Here is a 23,287-nt window from a genome sequence, read left to right as displayed (position 1 = left end):
TCTACTTCCACCTCCCTTTCTTGGCTCAGCACAAGTGTCAGCTTATAGGATGAATAACTTTCAATGAGAGCAGCAGCACTGAGGAGAAGATCCTTGGGAGGAGTCCATAGCACCCTCATTTCCATTAACTCCATCTAAACTGCAGCAAAGCAAAGCAATGTGCTTGTTCTGACAATGCAACTTCAGCCTTGTTGTCTAAGTTGAAACAAGTTACTCAGCCTCCACGCCCCTACCATACGGACATTCTGGAGTTTCTCTTTCCCTTCTCCCTCCACCTTCTCTCTCATGAACTCCACCATACAAAGTCTGTGGCATACAGTTTTGTTCTTATTAAATGCTGCCTGCTGTTATATTATGGCTTCTGCATATTGAGGGCAGAGGGCACATCCTCACCACTTTTTTATGTGGCCCAGTGCCCAGTGCAGGGGGTAAGCAGTGCATGCTTACTGATGGAATGGGCTCCCCACCACTGCTCTGCCTTCTTCATTTCTCCTTTCCACCATTTGTTTCAGGTTTACAACAGCAGTCTGCTGGGAAAATGCTCATTTCTAGTGCTTTGACTTCGACGTAAAGACCTAGCTGAGGGGAAAACTTGACCAAGACAACATTAACAACCAGCTGACTCACTGCCCCACAACACGGTTTTGTGATCACAGGAGGGCTCCTGTGGGGGGCCCTGGATCTGCAGAAATTATGTGTTCCTTTTTGAAGGCACTGTGGGAAGAGGGGTGAGTTGAGGAAGTACTATGGGTTTGGGGAAGGCTGGCTCTTTAAAGACCATGAAAGGCCTATCAGAAATGCCCAGAAGACTGAAGGCTGAACCAAAGCATCCCCTCCAAACTGGAGTTCCCTGAATGTGTCTCAGGAAGAAAGGCTGTGCTAGCAGGATTGGAGAGGGAGCAAAGATGCTAATGAAGCGTGAACTGGCTGCTTTCAGCAGAGCCTTCTGGGCACCATGCCACCATCTCGCTTTCTTTCCTACCCATTTATTTATTTATATTCTTAATTAATGGAAATTTCAACTCCCATTAGATCAGAAGGAGTCAGTAATAAACAGCTAGAGCATTAGACAGGCAGGGCCACTAGGGAAGGGCTCAGGCTCCTCATTCTACTCCTGGATTCCAGTCACATGGCTCGGGCATAGGGAGAGAAAATCCAAATGTTGGTTCTGTGTAAGAGAGCTGGGACACTTCGACAGTGGACCACCAACCTCTATGGTATCTATGAGTTTCCTTTTCTTTAGGCAATATCAAGAGATTCCTTATGCTGGAATTAGGCAGCCCAGATTTTAATCCTATCTAGCTGTGCAACCCTGGGCAAGTTGACCTACTTTTCTGTGTCTTATTCTCCCCTATTAAAGAATGTAAAGTACCTATTTCAGGGGTGGTTTTGGGTCTTAAAAGAGATAATGTTTGTTAAGCACTTGGCACAGCACCTGGTCCACAGTGTGTGCTCACTGGATGTTAGCTACTCTTACCATCAGGAACCCACGTGCACATATCAACACTGCTCCTTCCTCAGGTGTCTCAAGCAGCCCAGAGAAAGCTTCTAGGGAGCAGGGCTGGTGAGCATCCTCCTTCAGGAATATCTCGGGCACTCCACTTCTCTGGGATCTGGCACGTGATTTGTGGTTTGTTTTGGGGGTCATGTGGGGTTTTTAAATCCATAGTCTTGAATCTCCAAGCCTATTGGAATCACTTATGAAACCTGAAAACCTCTGCTTGGTCATAATCCAGGACTTGGACGTTAACATAGAATTTAGGCACAGCCAAAAAGTCATTGATGAGCCAAGACATGGTAGAGTGATAAGAGCTATAAGAAGCAAGCAATATCACATAGCTAGAGAAAAGCTCCCCAGCTCAGATCTAAAGGAGGGCTTTAGGGGGCTCCTAGACCATGAGGCCAAGCCCCATGGAGGTGGGGCCGAGAGAGTGTGATTGGAACTTCATGCTGAGGTTGCAACTTCTGGGTTTGTTTCCAGACTCCACAACTTACTGGCTATAGGATCTGGGAACAAAGCTCATCACGTTTCTAAACCTAAGTTTCCTGACATGAAAAATCGGAATGATAATAACAGTGTTCTCCCCGTAGAATTGAAGAGAGAATGACATGAGAAAACTTATGAAGTGATTAATAGAATGTCTGCAAGTTCTCAGGAACTGTTAGCTGTTATGATTAGATCTGCTTTATTCATTCTTGTATATTGAATGTCTGCCACAGTGCCTGCTTATAATAAGGGCTCAAGAAATATTTGTTAAAGGATGAAATGGAGAATGTGAGACATGTGACAAGTCACTAACCTTTTGGGACTTGGTATCCCTGATGGAGTGGGATTCTACTGGTTGGCCTTGCATGCCACTTCCAGATCAAAATACTGGGATTCTGTGCCAGGTTCACTCATGCCTTCTGGGTCTGTCCCCCTGGGCCTGTGGGTGGTATGCTGTTTCACCTGAAGGAAGAAACTTCCCTCCCTCTTTCTGGAGAACATGACACCCCGTATTGACAAAGAACTAAGGTCTTGGGTAGTATTCAAGAGAAAAATTTAAAATGCTGTGTTTGAATCTTTTTGGGTAAGAAGAATCCACTGGTTATCTTGGATATGCTATTAGACTTCATTTCTAAAGAGAAGGGGTATCTTGAAAGGTGAGCAAGGCAGTAGTTTGCATTAGGAAATATTAACTGGAGCACAGTTGGGAGAGTATTGTTATCCCACCTGGTGAATCCTTGCTTGCCCTCACCTTGAGTACCTCATTCACATTGAGGCTCACGGGATTCAAATGCCAGCTAACCTCGGGTAGGACACAGTAGAAATAGGAAAGGTCCTTGGAAGGGCAAAGCAGATGAATATGGAGGAAGAGGTGACTTCCGCATCAAGAAAGATGAAGTATTACATTCTGAAAAAAAGCAGAGGAGAGGGGTGAGCACTCTCCGAGGTGCTGAGTGTAATGAACGGGGAGTAGCAAGCCAATTGCAGGCTCCCACTCGCCCTTGCCCCTAATGGAGAGAGAGGAGAGAGAAGCAGCACTTGATAAAATTAAAAGGGAACAAATTTAGAACTGATGAAAGAAAATGCTTTCCGCACAATGTATAATTAACCTATGAAGGAACCTAACCTGCTCGCTATTAACTGAGGCAAGTGGTTAGCTGGGCTTTCAGACGGTTGCAAGAAAAACAGCCGCTGTGGTTGTTACCCTCGTTAAGGCTGCAGTTCCTGGGGTAATCCATCCTCTGCTGTAAGACACAAAATGATGGCAAAATTGAGAAAAGGCACATCTCCTGGGATGCCAAAAAAAAAAAAAAAAAAAAAAAGGTGGGGGGAGATGAGATTGGACATTTAGACAGAGAGGATATCAGCACTGCAAAAAGCCCATGGAAATGACCCAGGGAAGCTCTGAGATTTGTCTGAGGTCACACAGCCAGACAATGAGCTGTGTGAATGAGCCCAGAATCTTAGATTCCTGACTCTTCAGCCATTTCCATTTCCACTACATGTTGCCCCCAAGAAGGTTTTGAAGGGTTGCAGTTAGTGCCAACTCTTGTTTCTCCCTTGCTTTTCATTATCTTCTGTGCTTGCTGCAGAGTTAGTGGGCAGTTGCCTCCTATTGAAGGGTATGGTTGGCCTCTGGTCCCAGGAAAACGTCAGGACAGGTTGGTCTGGGAAGCTGTCGAGTGTGTTTGTTCTGGGAAGAAATTCTATCCCACTTTACATCCCTGTGATCTTAAGTCTACCACAAAGAGCACATCAACAGAACATAATAGAATAGAATAAAAGAACTTGTGGGGTGAAATTAGGATTACTGGATTCAAATGTCATCTTACCACTTCTTAGGTGTATGACCTTGGGTACCTCGATCTCTCTGAATCTCTGTCTCATTATCTTACTACTACTTTCTTCGTAGATATGTGAGGGCTAAATGAGAATAAGGAAAAGAATTTAGAATGCAGTGGTACACAGCAAACATTCAAAAACTGGCAGCTAAAATTATTATTAGGATTGGAATTAGCATGAAATGGACCTATTGGGAGAAACTCTTGCTTTAATATTTTAGATCTATCTATCTATCTATCTATCTATCTATCTATCTATCTATCTTCCTATTATCTACCTATCCACCTATCTATCATCTTATTCTTTTATCCTCTCATTCACTCAACAAATACTTTTTGAACACCTTGTATGCACTACGTTAGGTCCAGGACATATAATGATGAAAAAAATATTTTCCTGCCCTCCTAGAGTTAACAATTAAGTGAAGACAATCATGCAAAAAGAAGAAAAATTCCCTGCAATGCAATGTGACACACAGACTGCATTAGAGGTAGGCATCTAAAAGGTATTGGGGACTCATAGAAAAATCTCTGGTTCATCAAACAAATATTTATTAAGTACTAGCTATGGGCAAAGCACTGTGATAGGCATTTGTCAAGTTACTCGTCAAGTAAATCCAACCCTTAGGAACAGTGAGATCTTGGAAAGACATTTTATACTTATTGGGAATCCCAGAAAACATTCCAAGAATCTGAGCTTGCACTGACAATGTAATCAAACATAGCTCCAAGTGAGCACTATTTATTACCAGACAACATTTTGAATCACTCAAAAGTGGTTCAGAATCACTCAAAAGTGGTTCAGAATGGCTTTTGTTGTCTTGGTGAAAGATGTTGGTCAAGAAGCTTCAGAAAATAATCAAGAAAGACCCTGGAAGACATCCAGCACTCTTCTAAGAATTCTGTAGGCTCTGGGCTCGAGATTCTCTTACTTTGGGGCCTTATCCTAGATCGTTGCAAATATACCACGCATATGGTGTGATATAAATGCTTCTCCTTTCCCCAGTAAATTTATCTCTTTTTGTTGCTGTAAAATTTGAAATTACTTTCTAATTTTGATGTTAAAATTATTTATAATGGGTGATTTTTGACAAGGACATTTAAACTTAGGAATTCTCATGGGATCACAAAATCTTAAAATTTTTTTGGGGGGGTGAATACTAAATTGAACAATTAATGAAGTTGACATAATGTTACAATTGCGGATGTTCAATTAAACACCTAATTTTAATTTTACACTTTCATTTCATATTTGGAGCCAATTTATTTTGTTTTGCTTTGTTTTTCAGGCCCAAGACATTTCCATGGGCCTTTGGAAAGCTTTCAAACTGGAGGTCTCCTGCCTCTCGATGGAGAAGCCCTGGTGGCAGCAAGCCTTTTCAGCCAGGCCAACACCCATCCCTTGCCTCAACCAGAGGACCACTGAGGCTGACCTGGCGAGGTGGACCCTTTGGGAAGACTGCTGTTGGTGAGGTCCACATTAGGGTAGATTTAGGGGCATGCTCCTTCTACTTTTTTCGTTATCTCTTTTGCCTTCTCTCCTGCCTATGACTTTGTCCATCAATGGCAGCCAAGAGAAGCCAGCGGCTCCCTTAGACCCAGTCCACTCAGCTGGTGCCACTGAAGACATTTCTGATCTCAGTGAAAACATCATGCAAGAAGAGCTGACCACAAACCAACACTTGTGGAAATAAAGCTGATTATGTAGACACTTTGATTAAAACTGGGAATACAAAATGCTTGCCATGTATTCTTTACAAAACCAGCATCCTAATGTCTTTTCAGAGTAGCCAATGTGGAATGAGCTGCTGAACTTTTGTCCTTGATAAAGCTGTAGTGAGTGCACAGACTGCTGGAATTTTCATGTTAGATGGCATCAGAGGTGTGTTCAGCTCCACTGCTATTGCCTCTCCACAGAATGCCTTTTTGCTGTCTGCCTGGTGGCTGCATCCCTCCCATCTCAGCTGCAAATCACCTCCTGTGATTCCTTGACTTCTCTGAGACTGAATGCTCTTTCTTTTGTGCTCCCAGTGACTTTAATAGTGTTCACATATCCATTAAAGCATTGTCCACCTCCTGTTGTAGTTGTTTGTTTTACTGGCACATTTGATACCCACTGTGAGCTCTTTGTGGGCAAAAGCCTTTCTTGCCTTCATCTCTATGTCTTCAGCTCTGAACACGGCACTTGGCACATGGTAGGGCCTAAAGCAATGAGGTAACTGGTTGTAAACCAAGGACCTTTCTTTAAGCACTGATTTTGGGTCCTTTTCAACATTGTCTAGCCAAGCCAGGAAAGACTGCATGCCCAGTTAATGTTCAAGAAGTCATGATGAACATTCACCCACCCTACAGCATCCATCTTCCTTCAAATGTCCCCAAATCATGAGTCATCAGCTTCAAGTTCTACCACTGTCATAGATATTTTAAAAACCAAGATAAAGAAGCAAGAGTGCAAGTAGGAATAAATACCTCCAGTAGTAAAAGGGAAACAAATCAATATCACTTCTCAGTGTCCAGAGATGCTTAATAGGCAAAGATCACTGCTAGATTATAAAAAATGTGTTTAGCAAGCAGGGAGGGCAAGTTTAAGTTTTAGGAGTGAATATCTCAACTGCTCTTTTCATCTCAGAATGATGTAAATTTTCCTAGCATTAGATGATGAATATAAGTCTGTATCCACAGTATTTGATTCTGAAAGTGGTAGTTTTGCTTCTTGGGACAAGGTGGTGTGAGCTGCTCAGGGTGACTGGGGACTTTCAGCTGTGGATGGAGATGCCTGTTCAGGCACTTTCATTGACTTCCCTCGGCTCCTATGAGGCATCATCTCATGTACCATCACCTGATTAGATTAGGATGCAGCTCCTGCCGACAGCCTTGCCTACCTCTCCACTCTCCTTTTCAAACTCCTTTCCAGGCATTTCCCTCTCATATATTCTGGTCAGTCCTTCCTAGGCTACTTGGGCCTTCCCTGGACATGCCCTGTGTGTTCCTGCTCACATCTTTCTGCACATGTCTCTCTACCCGCCTGGTATGTTCCACTCCCCAGCTTTGTACACAAGATTTGTTCTTCGGGTCCAAGCTCAAAGGTCCCTTGAAACCTCAGCTTCCTGGAGGAACTAATTTATTCTTAATCTTTGATCCTACATGGCCTTATGTGTCCCTTAATTATGGCACTTACCACTTTCTGTCATAGTTTCTACAATGATAATAATTAATCCATCGGTGAAGCTCATCAGTGCTATCCTCAAAACATATCCCAAATCAACTACTTCCCACCACGTCTGCCTTTACCACTCCAGTGCAAACTGCTGTCCTTTCTCATCATGATTACTGTGATCACCTCTGAACCAGTCTCCTTGCCTCCATGCTTGCCTTCCACAGAGGGGCTAGCGTGGCCCTTATAAAGCATGCATTAAATTGAGTCACTCCTCTGCTCAGAACCTTTAGTGCTTCCCATGTGTATTAGCCCAGGCTCTCCAGAGAAACAGAAACAGAACAGTACACACACACACACACCTCTCTATATCTCTATCATCTATATCTATATCTATCTATAGGTATATAAAATAAGACATTGTCTTATACAATTATGGGGGCTGGTGAGTCCAAAATCCTCAGCATGCGCCGGCAGCCTGAAGACCCAGGGGAGCTGATGGTGCAGGGGAAGTCTAAAAGCAGTCTGCTGAACCATTTCCTCTTGATCCATGAGGCTGGTCCTTTTGTTCTATTCAGGCCTTCAATTGATTGGATGAGGCCCACCCACGTTAAGGAGGGCAATCTGCTTACTCAAAGTTCTCTGATTTAAATGTTAATCTCATCGCAAAACACCTTCCACGTTGACATATAAAATTAACCATTCCATCCCTGTCAACTTGGAACCCATACACATCTCCTTAAGTCATGCTATTAATCTCCAAATAAAGACAATAATGAAGTCATATTTCTACCGAACATTAAATAGCTATCCTGCCTACAATAAAAAAAAAAAAAAAAAAAAAAAAAAAACATACTAACTCTTTTCTCAGAAGAAGATTCGAAGTCCTTGCATGTATCTGTAGGGCATCTCCTGTACTGAAGTATGAAATGGTGAGGCAACTTGCCCAAGTCACCCTGTAAGAATCAAGACTATCTGCTCTCACAGCCCACTCTTTAGTGGTGTCTGTTCCCTGACCCAGTTGTAATCTCTGTAAGGATGGCAACTGTGACTTGTCTATCTTTATTTCCCCAGTTCCTTGCACAAGGTTGGCATTAACTAAACGTTTATGAATAGAACGCGTTCCAGCTTGTTCATCTTCCAGGTGCTACTGTGGTGACTTCCTGAGGCTCAGAGGTCAGAACTCCTAGTGGGTGACATTGTACTTAGCCTCTCAGTGCAGAGCATGCAGGAAAGAATTCAGACTTTGCTGTGAAACAAACTCAGGCTCTTTATTTACTGCATGCTATGTGACCTTGGGCCTCAGTTTTTCCATCTGCAAAATGAAGATACGAGTAATATCTGCTTCCAAGTATTATCTTTAAGGTTAACTAAAATAATGTATGTAAATCGTTTAGTTCTGAGATTTGAACACACTAATTGCTCAAAAAATGCTAGCTGTTATTATTTGCTGACCTTGTTCTGAACTTCTGCAGCACATCACTTGTTATTTGTACTTGGTCTATCACTTCTCAAATTCACAGTGTGTCATTTACCTCAAGATGAGCCTCTGGAACATGGGGGTGGGGAGAGACTATGCCTTGCACTTCTGTGTTGCTATGCAGGGCTGAAACCAGAGCTTTGTGCATCATGGTTGTTCAGTACTTAAATGAATCAATTTATTCCTGCAGCTCCCACAAAGGAAGTTTATGTCACCAGATCTCCACAATGATTCCATGAAAGTCTGAGGTAGGTTTCAGATGATGGATATGGGAATTTCTGTCTATACCAACATTCAGGGAATCTTGGATTGTAGGTCAGTGGTTTGGGTGGACCAAAATCAGAATAAAAACGTATACTTTAGCACGTGAACCTATGATCACATTTCTTCAAGCTCTTGTCCCTCATTTCTTTTTTCCCATAAGTATCATAGTAGTGCAGATGTCAAACAAAAATGCTGAAAAATTCTGATTTGACCTGGATTCCCAAACACTTGGAGTACAAGTCAAAGCACCCAGAATTCCAAAGGCATTAGACCATTATGCAAGTGGAGAGATCTGGTAAGGGCACAAGGAGCAATGGTAGAGACATATTAGAGAAGATAGGGAAGAAGGCGCTTGAGCAGAGATCTGAATGACATGAGAAACCAAGCTGTGCAAGTCTAGGGGGAGAAGGAGCAACTCAGGCAGAAGGAAGAACAGATGCAAAGGCCCTGAGGCATTGAATGTTAAGTGTGTAAGAGGAACAGCAAAGAGGCCAGGATGATAGAGTCTAGTGAGGAAAGGGAGGGTGGCTGGAGATGAGGGAGGTGAGGAATTAGAAAGCTAGATCATCTAGAGCTTCACAGGCTAGGGGAAGGGCATGGATTGTACTGTGAGTGATTTGGGAAGCTTCTGGAGAGTTCTGAGCAGAGGAAAAACATGGTATGATTTATATGGCTTACGTCTCTAACATTTCTTGGGCTTCTTTGTGGAATGTAGCTTGTAGGGGGAGAAGAGTGAAAGTAGGAAGTCCAGTTAGGAAGCTACTACGTAATTTGGGTGAGTGACTAGTGGCTTGATGGAGGTGGAGGTGATGAGGAAGTGGTTTATTTTGAAATATATTTGAAGGTAGCTGTCACAGGATTTTTGGATGAATTTGAAGTGTTTGAAGTAGTATAAAGATACAGGATAAATAGAGAAGGCTTTTTCTTTTATCTGGAGCAACAAATTGAATGATTCAACTCAATGAAATGAGGGGGACTTGGAGAGGAAAAAGCTTTGGGCAGCTGTGGAAATCATTCAATGTTGGATGTGTTAAATTTAGACATCCTAGTGGAGATATTGAATAGGAAGTTGGATAGAGAAGCCTGAAGAACGAGGGGGAGGGCAGAGCTAATGATACACATATTTTGGAATCATCAGCAAACAGGGGTATTTAAAGACATAGAAGTGGACGGGGTTATCTAGAGAGTGGGAGAGAGAGGAAAAGAGAGACTTTTCAAAACCTCCATCCTGGGGCACACCAATGTTTAGAGATTTGGAAGAGGAGGAGCTGTCAGAGGAGACTGAGACATGGCAGAGATGTTGGAAGAAAATAAGAATGTCGTGTTTCTGAAGTCAAGTTAAAACTCCATTTTAAAGATGGAGTGATCACCTATATCAGATGTCCCCAGGAGGCCAAGGAAGGTGAGCACTAAGAATTTGCTATTGAGATAAATGCAAGAATCCTCATAGAAGCACTGTTTATTTTTAGAAAAATACTGGAAGCATCCCAAAATGTCTATCAACAAGAGAATGGGTAAATTATACTGTGTTTTTACAATGGAATTCTGTTCAGCTGAGAAAATGAAAGAGCTAGAGTAACATGGGTGTATCCCATAGGCATTATAGTAAGTGAAAAGTTGAAGAATATATGCAGTTGAATACCATTTATAAAGTCTTAAAGCATGCAAAACAAATCTATCTTGTTTAGAGGAAGCTACATAGTAAAAATATAAAGGAATACATGGGAATGAAAAGTGTGAAATTCAGGATTCTAGTTACTTCAAGAATGGGGGAAGGGGAGGCAATCTGAGAACAATACACAGAAACATTCAATTGTATTGGTAATATTTTTGCTTTTTAACCTTGGTGGTAGGTGCAAACATAATATTGAATCATTTATACTTTTTAATACTCTAAATATTGCCTGAAAAATTCTAAGTATAAAAGAAAGATAATAATTTAATCACTGAATTTGTTGATGTGAAAGTAATCTGTGACTTAGACAAAAGAAATTTCAGTGAAATATTTACTGGGCACGCAGATTGATTGGCATGGGTTCAAGAAAGAAAGATATGGAGAAAGTGAAAATGACAAAGAAAACTCTTTAGAGAAGTTCTGGTATAAGGGGGGAGGAAAACGGAGTGATAGCTGGAGGGGTACATGAGGTAAGGGGAGGTTTTATTGAGAATGACTCCAAATGTAAAGTTTGCCAAGGCCAAGTAATGTATGAAATTAAAATATAGTTTTTGTTTAATTATTTATCATTAGCAGATAATCTAAATACCCTTGTTTCCCTTTGGTGTTTTGACATTTGGCTTTTGCTAGTATTCATTAGCATCGTACCCAGTGGGGGGAAGAACTCAAATCAGTATCTTTGGATATTGGCAAAAATAATTTACTAAAGGCGTCACTTGGGAAAAAGTTGGAAACCACTTATTTAAATGACATTTGAGACTATTTGTGGATTAATAATAATGGAACATTGAACAAAAACGTTACACAAAATGTGTGAATTATTTCAGATGCTTTAGAGTACATGGTTTCTGGAATTAGGAAGATTGTTCAAAATGATATGTAAAAGTCATTGATATCCATAACTTTCAAGAAAACTTCTCGAAGAAGGTAGATTTGAAGAGGCTTTTCATGTGATTGTTATTTTGCATATAAGATCTATTACCATTAAGGAATGGGTATTGGGTTTTCGTTTTCATTTTTTCCTAGTAACTGTTGCAGATTTATAAAGATCTTTTCACCTTATCTCCCGGAACCCATTTAGACCAAGGATATACCTCCCATCAGCACGTTAAGAGTTGTAACAAAATACATATGTACTCTAACTACAACTTGTAATCTATTGTGTGCCATACACTGTTCTAGACATTAGGGAAGATTTTATTCAACTCTTACAACCTCCGTGCAAAGTAGGTTTTATTATCCCAACTTTAGAGATGAGGAAACTGAAGGAGAAAGGAGTTCCACAGGTGGTAAGTTCTAGAACTGGGACTGGAATACAGGATGTATAATTCTAAAGCCAGGGCTTTCTCTACTTTTCTGTGCAACCTCTAAGAATGGCTGTAATTAGGTCCTCGACACAGAGTCACCTTAAACCCCATCCATGGGGTGGCCATTTCTGACAAAAAGGCCAATCTTCTCCTTGGTTCGTGATGTTTTGTGTTGCCACTGCACAGGGGACAACGTGGATAGGAGTGGCCATCATGAGAAATACAGTAGTACACCAGTTAGAAATTTTGAAGTCTGCAATTAATTGGGAATAAAACTGTGACTGCACGTTTTGAGGGCTTTTACTTTGAAGAACATCCTGTGTTTTTAAAACATCCACAGTGACTGTTGTTGTTCTATATTATTTAAATGAGTAAGTGTCCTAGTTTCAGGAGAAAGGAATTATTTTTTTCATCAAATTTACTGCACATCTGTTTAAAGAATGTGGCAACAGTGTGCATAAATCTCCAATCAAAATATTACAGAACAAGTCAATTTTATGATATTAAAAATGTATGGCCAGACGCAATGTGCTGAAAATATAAAATTACCCCATGGTGATTTTTTTGCTCTTCTTGTATTGGACTGTTCAGTCCTGAATTAAGTCTTGGGCAAAAATATACTGGACAAAAAAGGAGTTAAACTTGGCTCTGAACAATTCAACTGGTGTTATAAAAGTACGTCTATATAATATGCCAACATTGCAAATATATTTTTATAGCAATAGAATTTTTGTAGTATCTTAAATAGATTTTGAAACATTCAAATTATATATGCCATTACAAGTAATGATATTTTATAGTTATTGGATAACATTCTAATATAGAAAAATTTAAAAACTTCTTTAGTAGAAAATCTTCAGATGTTTTATGAGCAACCAGGAAACTATTTGGAGAATTTCTAGTGTAATTGGTACTTTGTGTTTTGGGGTAAGATCAGCACATCAGTGAAAGTCCAGTTGGACTTTTACATAAGCAGGATGATACCTTCAGTTTTCAGAACAGAGACATCATCATTATCTTCTTTCATGGAATATCACCACCACCATCACCACTGTGGTGACACCGGAATGTATGACTACCTTCCAGTAACATGTAACTATTAGGCATTGCGCATACATCATTTACTTCTCTATGTAAGCCCTATGAGATGATCCATATCAGCCCCATCTTATAGGTTGAGAACCTGAGGTTTGGAAGGTTAATTAATTTTCTCTAGGTAACACAGCCAAGATCTCTGCCCTTGAGGAGCCTGCACGTATGTAATGCTTGGCAATTCACAGCCCTATCCCAGCTGTTTGTCTTGGACAGCCCTCGCAACAGCTCTAGTATGGAGGAGCCCTAAGAGGTATGCCACTCAGAAGAGCAGTGGCTTCTCAAGGTCATCAGTGTTGGGACCAGGCTTTGAATTACTGACTTGTGTTCACTACCAAACTGCACAGAAAGTTTCACTGTGAAACAAAAGCTCTTTATTGATTGGGCCTGTAATGGAACTCCAGGGGGGAATGTGGATGACAGAGATAAGAAGAGGGGGAGTGGAAAGGGATTCAGAGAAAAACACTTCATTTTTCTTGGAGATTTTCTCTGCCAGTCAGTCTCCATGGCTTTACCTCTGATTCTTAGGAAGAGAGGCTGCAGGCAGAAACTCAAAATGTGGATTTCACACAACCCTCTGTGAGATTTTGGGAATACCCAGAAGCTCTCTTTCAGGAATGTAAATTTGGATCATGGTCCCAGAGGGTGTGTGGGTGAAGGGAAATCTTCCCTCTTGAGTAGTGTGGCTTCAGCTGCGTGGTACTGGCAGAGGGAGAGGCAGGGTGGGGCTGTGCACAGGAACTGGTTCTATCATTGCGAGGAAAGGCAAGCACATGGTGGTGCACTGTGGGCAGGATTGGAGCAGCCAAGGAGACAGAGCACTGGATGCAACATGGGTGTGGAAGGTTCTGAGTTTTCCCAGAAGTCACTGAAAAGACCTTGGGGAGGCATGGTACTAAACTAGAGAAGTGAGTATTACAACTGTAATCAAGGCCAAATCTCTGATGCATTTCACAAGACAGGCACAAATTTACCTTTGGAGGGTAGAGATTGGGATGGGTGTGGGATGTGGAGGAAATCAAGGAAGAGAAATATGTGGGTTATTGGAACTTGGCTGGGAAGTGAGGTCAGGGTGATTAGGGGATACTAAACACGGGCAGGAGGAGAGTGAGGTAAGAACAGAGAGGTTAGTTGTAGGTTGTTCTGGAATAAAGTAATATAAATTTGCATCATGATTCTAGAGGGTATGCGGGTGAAGGGGAGTCTTCCCTTTTGAGTGGCGTGTCTTTAGCTCAGAGTGTCACGGGTAGAGGGAGACATGGGATCCGGCTATGCATAGGAAATGGCTCTATCATCAGAAGGAGATACAAGCACATGATCTCAGATAGATGCAGTTGTTTTGATAAGCAGTGGGCATCACTTGAAGATTTGAGATCAGGTTAGTAGGGTGATCATAGCTCAGCTTTGAAAGATGAATTGGGAAGTGATATACTAGAATTTTTAGAGTGGGAAGAGTCTTGGAATATGAACAAACTGGTCAGGAGTTGTTTTTGACAATACGTGGGTACCTCATTTAGCCCAGGACAGAGATTTCTGAGAATGGAAGTGCTAAGTAAATTGGTTCCATAAAGACTCAATATAGCATATCAACAAAAACATGATTCAATAATGCATTATGTTGCATAAGATGCATATGGGCTTAGGGGATGGAGGGAGGAGAGGTTAAAGAGGACAATGGACTATAAATCCCAGTGAGCAGAGAGAACTGGTCTTATAGGTATAATTGAGTGAGGATACTATAATGATGGAATTTTTTGTGATTAGATAGTTCACTCTTTGGGGGTGAAACAATTTCTGGTGAACACAAGGTCTCTGGGTGGAGAAGTTCTTTGCAGTTGAGGAAGTCAGAGTGTTTGGAACCCTCAGGATAGTGGCAGAACTTGGTGAGCATCCCAAAGATATCAGCAAATGAGAAACGATGTCCATGAGGGCAGTAGGTGACAAAGCTGATGAGGACTGAGCATGCTGCAGGGAAAGGGACTTGGGGTTGTTTTTTAAAAGGGTGAAATAATGGTCTGGGAGCTGGAGGTAAGAGGATTTGGGACCTGACTTTGAATTCTGCATGCCTTACCAGTTTTGAATGATGTGAGTAACAGGACCACCCACTTGAGATGGTTGCAAGAGAATTAGGTTTTGGGCACAACCACATTAAGATCAGGGAGTAGGAAGACCCTCAGTGAAGACATTAAGAGTGTAAGGTAATTTGTTAATCAAGGAATCGAGACTCTAGAGAGCATAGGGCAAGGGCTTTGGAGAAATGTGATGCTAGCACTTGGATCAGGGAGGAAGAAACACCAAGCTATTTAGGAATCAGGAAAAAGAAAAGGACGATCATTAGTAGGACCTCAGTTGGAGAAGAGAGTCATGTGGCTGTTTGCCAATGTAAGAGGTCCCAGCAGTTTTCTAGTTTGAGTGGTGAGGTGCTGCCTGGCCCCACAGGATGAATGTGAGGCCGGGTCTCTGGGTGGTGATAGCACGAAGGAGCTCTTCTATGTGTAGGTGTGATCTGTGTGCAGAGACAAGGCTGGGTGGGTGTCACATGCTCTGAGCTTTTGAGGCTACACACCAGAGATGTAGGGCTGGATTCTGACAGGAAAGTTTTGCTAAAAAAAAAACTTGTGTCACCTCTATGCATAAAACCCTTCACACGGCACCACATCCTCTTCATCCTACAGTGAAATTGCTTTAACACAGTTTACGGGACCCTCAAACATCTGGCTCCAGCCTCCCTCTCCAGACTTCTGTCCCTTCCTTAACAAATCATGTTCCAATTATCCAGAGATGCTTATAATTTCCTGAACATTCTTTGCAGCTCCTGACTAGAATTCTTTGTTTCCTACACACCTTTCCCTCTCCTCTACACAGCAATGGTCCTACAGCCTTCACTTTGAAGATTTAGCTTAAAGAATCTCCTTCACCAGGAGGCTTCTCTTGACCACCTTATGTTGGACTACATGCCTCATCTCTCATAGAACCTCCATCCTTATCAACACCCTCTTCTATCAATACCCTCTTATTATCTTTGTCAAACTTAACTCTCTGTATTAAATGTGCCACATAATGTGATCTTTACGCAGAAAATCTCCACCAACAGCACTTGAGTCTGAGAAACTTTTGAGCAAGACTCGTGTCTTATTCATCATCATGTTCTCAATATCTTGATTGATACCCGGCACACAGAAAACTCTCAGTATGTATTCAGAGAATGATGGACATAACAGAAACTGAGTTAGGTCAGTGTTGTGGGGGAATGAAATGAAGAATGGACTCTAGGGACATTTGGTAGAGAACTGCTAAGAGTTAACAGATTTATTACTGTGTAAGTATGCACATTTGTGAGTTTAGTGGAGAAAAGAAGGACTCAAAGCCAGTGACCTGTTACTCATGAGTAATATTTACTTATCTTTACTCAATAGCCCCAGAAAACCTGAGTGTTATCCTCAGGATAGGAAGCAGCTGGCGAGGTTGTAATGGAAGAACCATCACTGGATATTTATCCTCTTTCCTGTAGGCATTTAGTAGAAGAGAATTACTGTTATTATTATTGGTATTATTCTCCTTAATACATGAATGCCATAGATTTGTTTAGGCTTAATTTCTTTAACATAAAGCGGAAGAATCTCTATTACCTCCTCTCAATCTCCCAACACTTTTCTGAAGCAAGTAAAGTACACATTATTCCCATTTTGCAGATGAGAATTAGGGTGTGGTGCTTACAATCTCAATAGGGGCGAAATAAGCATCAGAATGCTTCTTCTAGCTTCCATCTGCAACTGTTTGCACAGAACTGCTCTGCTGCTTCTGAGGGTGAGGAACACACATTAAACAAGAGATTGTAGTTGGTTTCCACTTCATTGTAGTTTTTAACAACATATGGGGGTTGGAAGTTAGACCTGTTTTCTGTGGTTCTCAGGTCTTTGCAGCCCTTTTCATAGAAAGAAGTTGCTCTGGCAATCAGCTACTATGGTGACATGTGGCTATTTGTAACTTCAAGGTTACAATTTGGCCAACAGCTTCACCATTTCATCCTCAAGTTCTTTCAGACCCTTGGGTGGGTGCCATGTATTCCTGGTGATTTATTTATTTCTAAATTTGCCAATTTGGTCTAAAGCATCTGTTTTTTACTGCATTTTTATTTCCCCCTAATTTCTACATTCCAAATGACAATTGGGAGCTAAGAAATTCTTCAGAGTATTTCAGATTACATACTTTCTAAGTAAGGTTGGGGTTTATGTAGACCAAGTCTGAATTAACATTGGCCAAAGATGCAAAATATTCATCTGTTGTGGTTTATATCCAGATGGGAAGTGGGGTGAAATATTCCTCTACTGTATCAAGGGTTGTGGTTAGGGTTGAGGGTTGATTAGAAATAACAGCAATCTTTTAGTCATGAGTGATACTTACTCCTCTTTATTTATCAGCCTTGGAAAATCTATTATCTCCATCTTTCTACTGAAACTATTATGAAAAAGTCAACAAAGAATTTCCTGAATATCAAACCCAAATGGTTGGCATCTCTTTTGTTCTTCTGGAATTTTCTGTGACACCTATCACATTTTCAGGCCATAATCCTAGGATTATTTATCTTTGATTTTTCTTTCTCTTTTATTTCCCTAATGATGATCACGTGGTTGTTCTTTTATTAACTTTTCAATGGTGAGTTGCAGTGATTTTTTTTTAATGTTAAATCAGTGTCACATTCCAAGGATAAATTCTACTAGGTCATGATTTATTATCCTTTCTATAGTTTCTTGATTCCTTAAGATATTGTTTAAGAATGTAGGATCTATGTAAATGAGGGATATTAGTTAGGAGTTTTGTTTTCTGACAATGTCTTTGTTTTGGTATAAGGAAAATATTGGTCTTGTAGGCTGACTTGAGAAGTATTTTCTCCTCTGTAATTTTTTGGAGGAATTTGTATAGAATAGGTATTATTTCCTCTAAAGTTTGTTAGAATTTACCAGTGGAACTATCGGGACCTAGAGTTTGCTTTGGGGAGGTTTTCAAGTATAAGCTTAATTTCTTTAATAGAAATAAATCTATTCAGGTTACATACTCTTGAGTGAGAATTATAGTTTGTGTCTTTCAAGAGATTTGTTCACTTTAAGTTTTCTAATTTATAAGCACAAAGTTGTTCATAATATTCCCTTATTATACTTTTAATATCTGTACAATCTGTAATGATGTCAACTCTTACACCCACTACTGATAATTAGTGTTTTCTTGCTGTTGTGTTTCCTGATCAGTGTTGCTAGAGGTTTATCAATTTTATTGATCTTTTCAAAGAAGCAGCTTTTGGTTTCATTGCTTTTACCTGTTGTTTTCTTGTTTTCTATTTCATTAATTTCCATTTTGATCTTTATTATTTCCTTTCTTCTGCTTACTTTGGGCTTAATTTGCTCTTATTAGCAGCATCCCACAAATTCAATATATGTATTTTCATTTTCATTCAGTTCAAAATAGTGTTCTAATTTTCCTTTTGATCTCTCATTTGACCACGAGATATTTAGAACTGTGTTATTTAGTATCTGAATGTTTACGGATATTTTCCATATATCTTTCTGTTATTGATTTATAATTTAATTCCATTATGGTCAGAGAACATATTTTGTATAACTTGAATCTTTTAACATTTAATAAGACTTTGGTTTATAGCCCCCAATGCTTTCGTAAATTCAATGGGATTCACCTTTGGGGGATCACATTTGCAATGGTCAATCAGCAATACCCTTGATAGCAATTTACAGCTTTTCAGTGGGCAACACCCAAATGGGCTGCTCCTCATAAAACTCCCTTGCTTCCTCTTTTTGTCTTCCCAACCCCTTAAGTCCCTTGATGCACACAGCAAGCATGAAGTTCACTTGCCTTATTTGATAGAATGAGAGGGAGGAGTGCGGAATTAGGCTAAATAAAGCCAGGAGAGAGGGAAGGAGGGCAAATTAAGCAGTAATCCAAGGAAGGCTGAGCTGGGACTATAACGAGATATTTTATTTTTTGGCTCATAAACTGACTCTAAAGGCAATTCCAAAAATGTTTTGAGCAATGAAAGCATTACTGTATGAAAAGTGTAGCCTTGGAGATTTCTTTGAATGACAACACTCATTTGGATGTATGAGTTCCTGAGTGCTTTAGAAAAAATTAATCATTATTTTTAGTTAGATATGTAACTATTTTTGTGAACATTTCCAACTCAGTGCAGTGTGAGCATAAAACAATTTTTCTTTCTCTGATCACTGCTTTCAACCATATTTTGTCAGATCTAGCTTTACTGTCTTCTAATAGCATCATGAACGTTTTATCAGAGCTTTCTAGTCACCTGCAGTTATTAAGTCCAGTAACAACCTTATCTCATGTTTTAGCCTACTTCTGGGATTGACTGTGGCTACTGATCCGCAGTGAAGAAAAAGCAGTTTCTCCCCTTTCCTCTTCTCTTCTGTATTCTTTTTATCCTTCAGCATGTTGGGAAGAGGATCAGAGATTAACAAAGGAACAAGTATCTCAAATTTAGCTGTTGCCAAGTAAGGTGCTGTGTGTGTATGGAAGACAGGGTCCCAGTAAATCTTTCACAGGAATTGGATACAGGGCCTGTATAAAGGGCAGACTGGCCTCCCAGGTGAACATTTGCTTATGCAGTGGTCTTGATGAACTGCACTTGGTGTAGAATCAGCCTGGATGATTCACAGGGTTTTCCTTTTGTCTGCCAGAATCACTCACATTTTTGATACAAAAAACAGTGAATGTTTAGTCAACTCGTCTACTACCCCTCTCTCTGCCTTGCTGTCTTCCTCCCATTCATTTTTCATTGGCTCAAATAGGCATCATATCCATTACCCAAGCAAATACTCAATAGGGGAAGAGAGGCCATTGTCCATTTTTGCTGCCCTTACGTTTACCTTCGAGGATGACAAGGACCTAAGTTGGTGGGAAGGATAAAAAATCATTGTACTCCCTCTAATTCCTGTTGTGGTAACAACACCTCCTAAATCTCAGGAGTTTAAAAAAACAAAGAAAAAATTCTTGTTTAAGTTACTTCTCTATCACTAGTTGGTAGGGAGGCTGTATTCATTATTGCTCACATAGAAGCCACCATTTGAATGGTGACAGATGGCACTGGCCTAGAAGTGACACATGGCCTACCACTAGTCACATGGTCCTGATATAACAGAAGGGTTGAGACATCCTACCAACCCTACTATGTGCCCAAAAGAGAAAAAAAAAGTACTTGATTGATAGCACTAATGATTACCATATGTAGTCTCCATTCCATGCCTCCAGTGCAGTGGTTCTCTCTCTCTCTCTCTCTCTGTCTCTTTTCTCCTCTCCTTCTCTCACACTTCCTCAGTCTTCTGCTTATATAGACAGTTGAGAGGTAGCGGTGGCAGGAAAGCAGCTGAGACGATGGTTGAGAGGCAGAATCTTATTCCACATATTGTTACACACGCATTCATGCCACACACATTCATATGCCTATGAATCACACCTCAGCAAAGCAAAGTTCAAAACTAGTGCAGGGATGGAAAACCTTGGGTTTGTAGATTCATAATCCAGCTCAACACCAATGATTACATCAAGTAAGTTCATTAAAGAACTATTTGTTATGCAGACTGTGTTTATGGATCCAAAAATATAGTCATATGGCCTGAAAAATTCAAATGTACTTCTGTGAGCAATGGAATGAAATAAAGAACCCAACTGTTTCACACAATCCTTGGGTTTACAGTGTCTCAGACTCCAGCCAATAAGAGGAGATACAGTTGAAAAGATCACTAGGTAGGGGCATTCTCATTTAGACTCTGTTGATATTTTAAATTGCTACTTCCATGGGAGATACCAAATCCATAAGAGAGACAGAAGCTGGTCAGGGCTCTGGGTTCTATTGATAGAACTTTTATATAAGCAAAAAAATGACAGATACCAGGATTCCATACTACAGTTCTACAATCCTATAAATATCTCTTTCTTCTTCTGGAAAGTGTGTCTGACCAAAACATATGAAGCAATGTGACAGGCTAGTAAAAGAGAATAGAGGTTTAAATGTCGGCTGAAACAATGTTCATTTCCTTAAAAAAAATCATTTGCACAGCTCTTCAAGCCGCCAAATGGAACCTCTTGCGGTTTGAAGTTCATCCAGAAAACCCTTTTACAAAATATTTGCTGAAACACTGTAATGTAGGAATAGTAAGGGATTAAGGCTTGTTTGCTTTCTCCTCCCCCACACCTATCTTCCCTAAGCTGACTTCAGCAGCCCGGAATCTTAAGTCCGTGTGTCTGAGACCCAGATTCCAAAACCAGCATATTGCTTCCCATCACCACTAAAAACTAAAATATTACTGAAATGTCTCACTTCTAACTAAAATCTGCCTAACTGAGCAGACCAATGGTCTTTCATACAATTCTGCCAGCCTCCAAACACCTCCAGTAGATCCCCTTTTTAAAAAATTGTAAATTGATAATTTACATTTGCATGAATTTATGGGGTACAAAGTGATGTTATGATTTATGAATACAATGTAGAATAATTAAATCAAACTAGTTGACTTACCCATCACCTCAGATACTTAACATTTTGTGTGATGTGAACATTTGAAATTTACTAAAAATTCTGAAATGTTTAATACTCTATTATTAACTGTATTCACTGTGCTGTGCAATAGAACTAAAAAAAAAAAATTCCTCCTGAGATTTTGTATCCTTTGACCACCATCTCCTTATGCTCCCACCCTCCAGCCTATGTAACTGCCATTCTCCTTTCTCCTTGTATGAGCTCAGTTGTTTTAGATTCACATAAGTACATGCAGTATTCATCTTTCTGTGCCTGGCTTATTTTAGCATAATGTTTTCCAACTCCACCCATGTTGTGGCAAATGAAAGAATTTCCTTTTTTAAGGCTAAGTAGTATTCCATGGTGTATGTATATACTACCACATTTTCTTTATGCATTCATCTGTTGATGCACACTTAGGCTCATTCCATAACTTGGCTATTGTAAACAGTGCTGCAATGAATGTGGAAATGCAGACATTTCTTTGACAAACTGATTTCAACTCTTTTGGGTAAATACCCAGAAGTGAGATAGCTAGATCATATGGTAATTCTGTTTTTAGTTTTTTGAGAATGTTCTATACGTTTTTTCATAATGGCTCTACTAATTTACATTTCCCCCAGGTGTTCCCTTTTCTCCGCATCCTTGCTAACCCTTATTAACTCCACCTGGTTGTGGGAGGGACCAGGTGGAGCTCATTGAATCACGGGGGCAGTTTCTCCCATCCTGTTCTCCAGATAGTGAGTTAGTTTTCACAGAGCTGATGGTTTCATAACGGGCTTCCCCCTTCACTGGGCACTCATTCTTCCGCTTCCTGCCACCATGAGAAGAAGGATGTGTTTGCTTCCCCTTCCACCATAATTTTAAGTTTCCTGAAGCCTCTCCAGCCCTGCAGAACTGTAAGCCAATTAAATCTCTTTTCTTTATAAATTACCCAGTGTCAGTTATTTCTTCATAGCAGTGTCAGAACGGACTAATACAAGGTCCTTGCCCATTTTTAAGTTGAGTTTTAAAAATTCTTTGTTTTTGCTATTGAATTATTTGAGCTCTTTTTATCATTTTGGATATTAGCTCTTTTCCAGTTGTATGGGTTACAAATACTTTCTCCCAATCTGTAGGTGTCCTTTGCACCCTGTTATTTCCTTTGCTGTACAGAGGCTTTTTCATTTGATGTAATCCCATTTGTCAATTTGTGCTTTTGAATATATCTCCTTTTGGACCTGTATGAAATTTTTTTTAGATATGTAATCTAGGAACAGACTTGCTAGGTTGTAAAATGTGTGCATTTAGTATGTGTAAGTCGTGGAAGGCTGTTTCCCCTGATAATGGCATTAGCCTGTATTACGATCAGCAATGCATGGGAATTCCAATATAACTAATTCCTTCCCCCAACAATTGGCATTATCCAGTTTTCTAATTCTTGCCAGTCTAATTGGTGTAGAGTGAAATCTTAATGTTGCTTTCATTTGCATTTTTTCTGACTATTTATGAGTTTGAGTGTCTCTTGATATGCTTCTCAGGTTTTGGATTTCCTCTTCTAGGAATTGTCTGTTTATATTAGTTGCCCATTTTTCTAATAGAGATGCTCTCCTCTTGATGTTAATTTGCAGTTCTTCCATATTCTAGATATTAATTCCTTGTAGTTTTAAACATTGAAAATATCTGTCTTCTGACTTCTTGGTGTTTAATGCACAGAAATATTACATTTTGCTGCTATAAACTTCATTGAGTTATTTTAGGATTAACACTTAAAATTTTTAGGAAGTTCTACATTCCTACATTACAAACATATTCTATATTTCTTCTGTGTGGTGTTAATTAGAGATTCAGTTGTTTTTCTCTACTGAATCAGTTTCTGCCAAAATGGCGAATTCTTTCCTCATTGATTTACAGTACTACTTTCTTGTACATTCTCCTATAATGTCATAGATCTCTGACAGTTTCT

This window comes from Rhinopithecus roxellana, chromosome 8 (genome assembly GCF_007565055.1).
Source record: "Rhinopithecus roxellana isolate Shanxi Qingling chromosome 8, ASM756505v1, whole genome shotgun sequence".
NCBI lineage: Eukaryota > Metazoa > Chordata > Mammalia > Primates > Cercopithecidae > Rhinopithecus > Rhinopithecus roxellana.
This window is presented reverse-complemented; position numbering follows the sequence as displayed.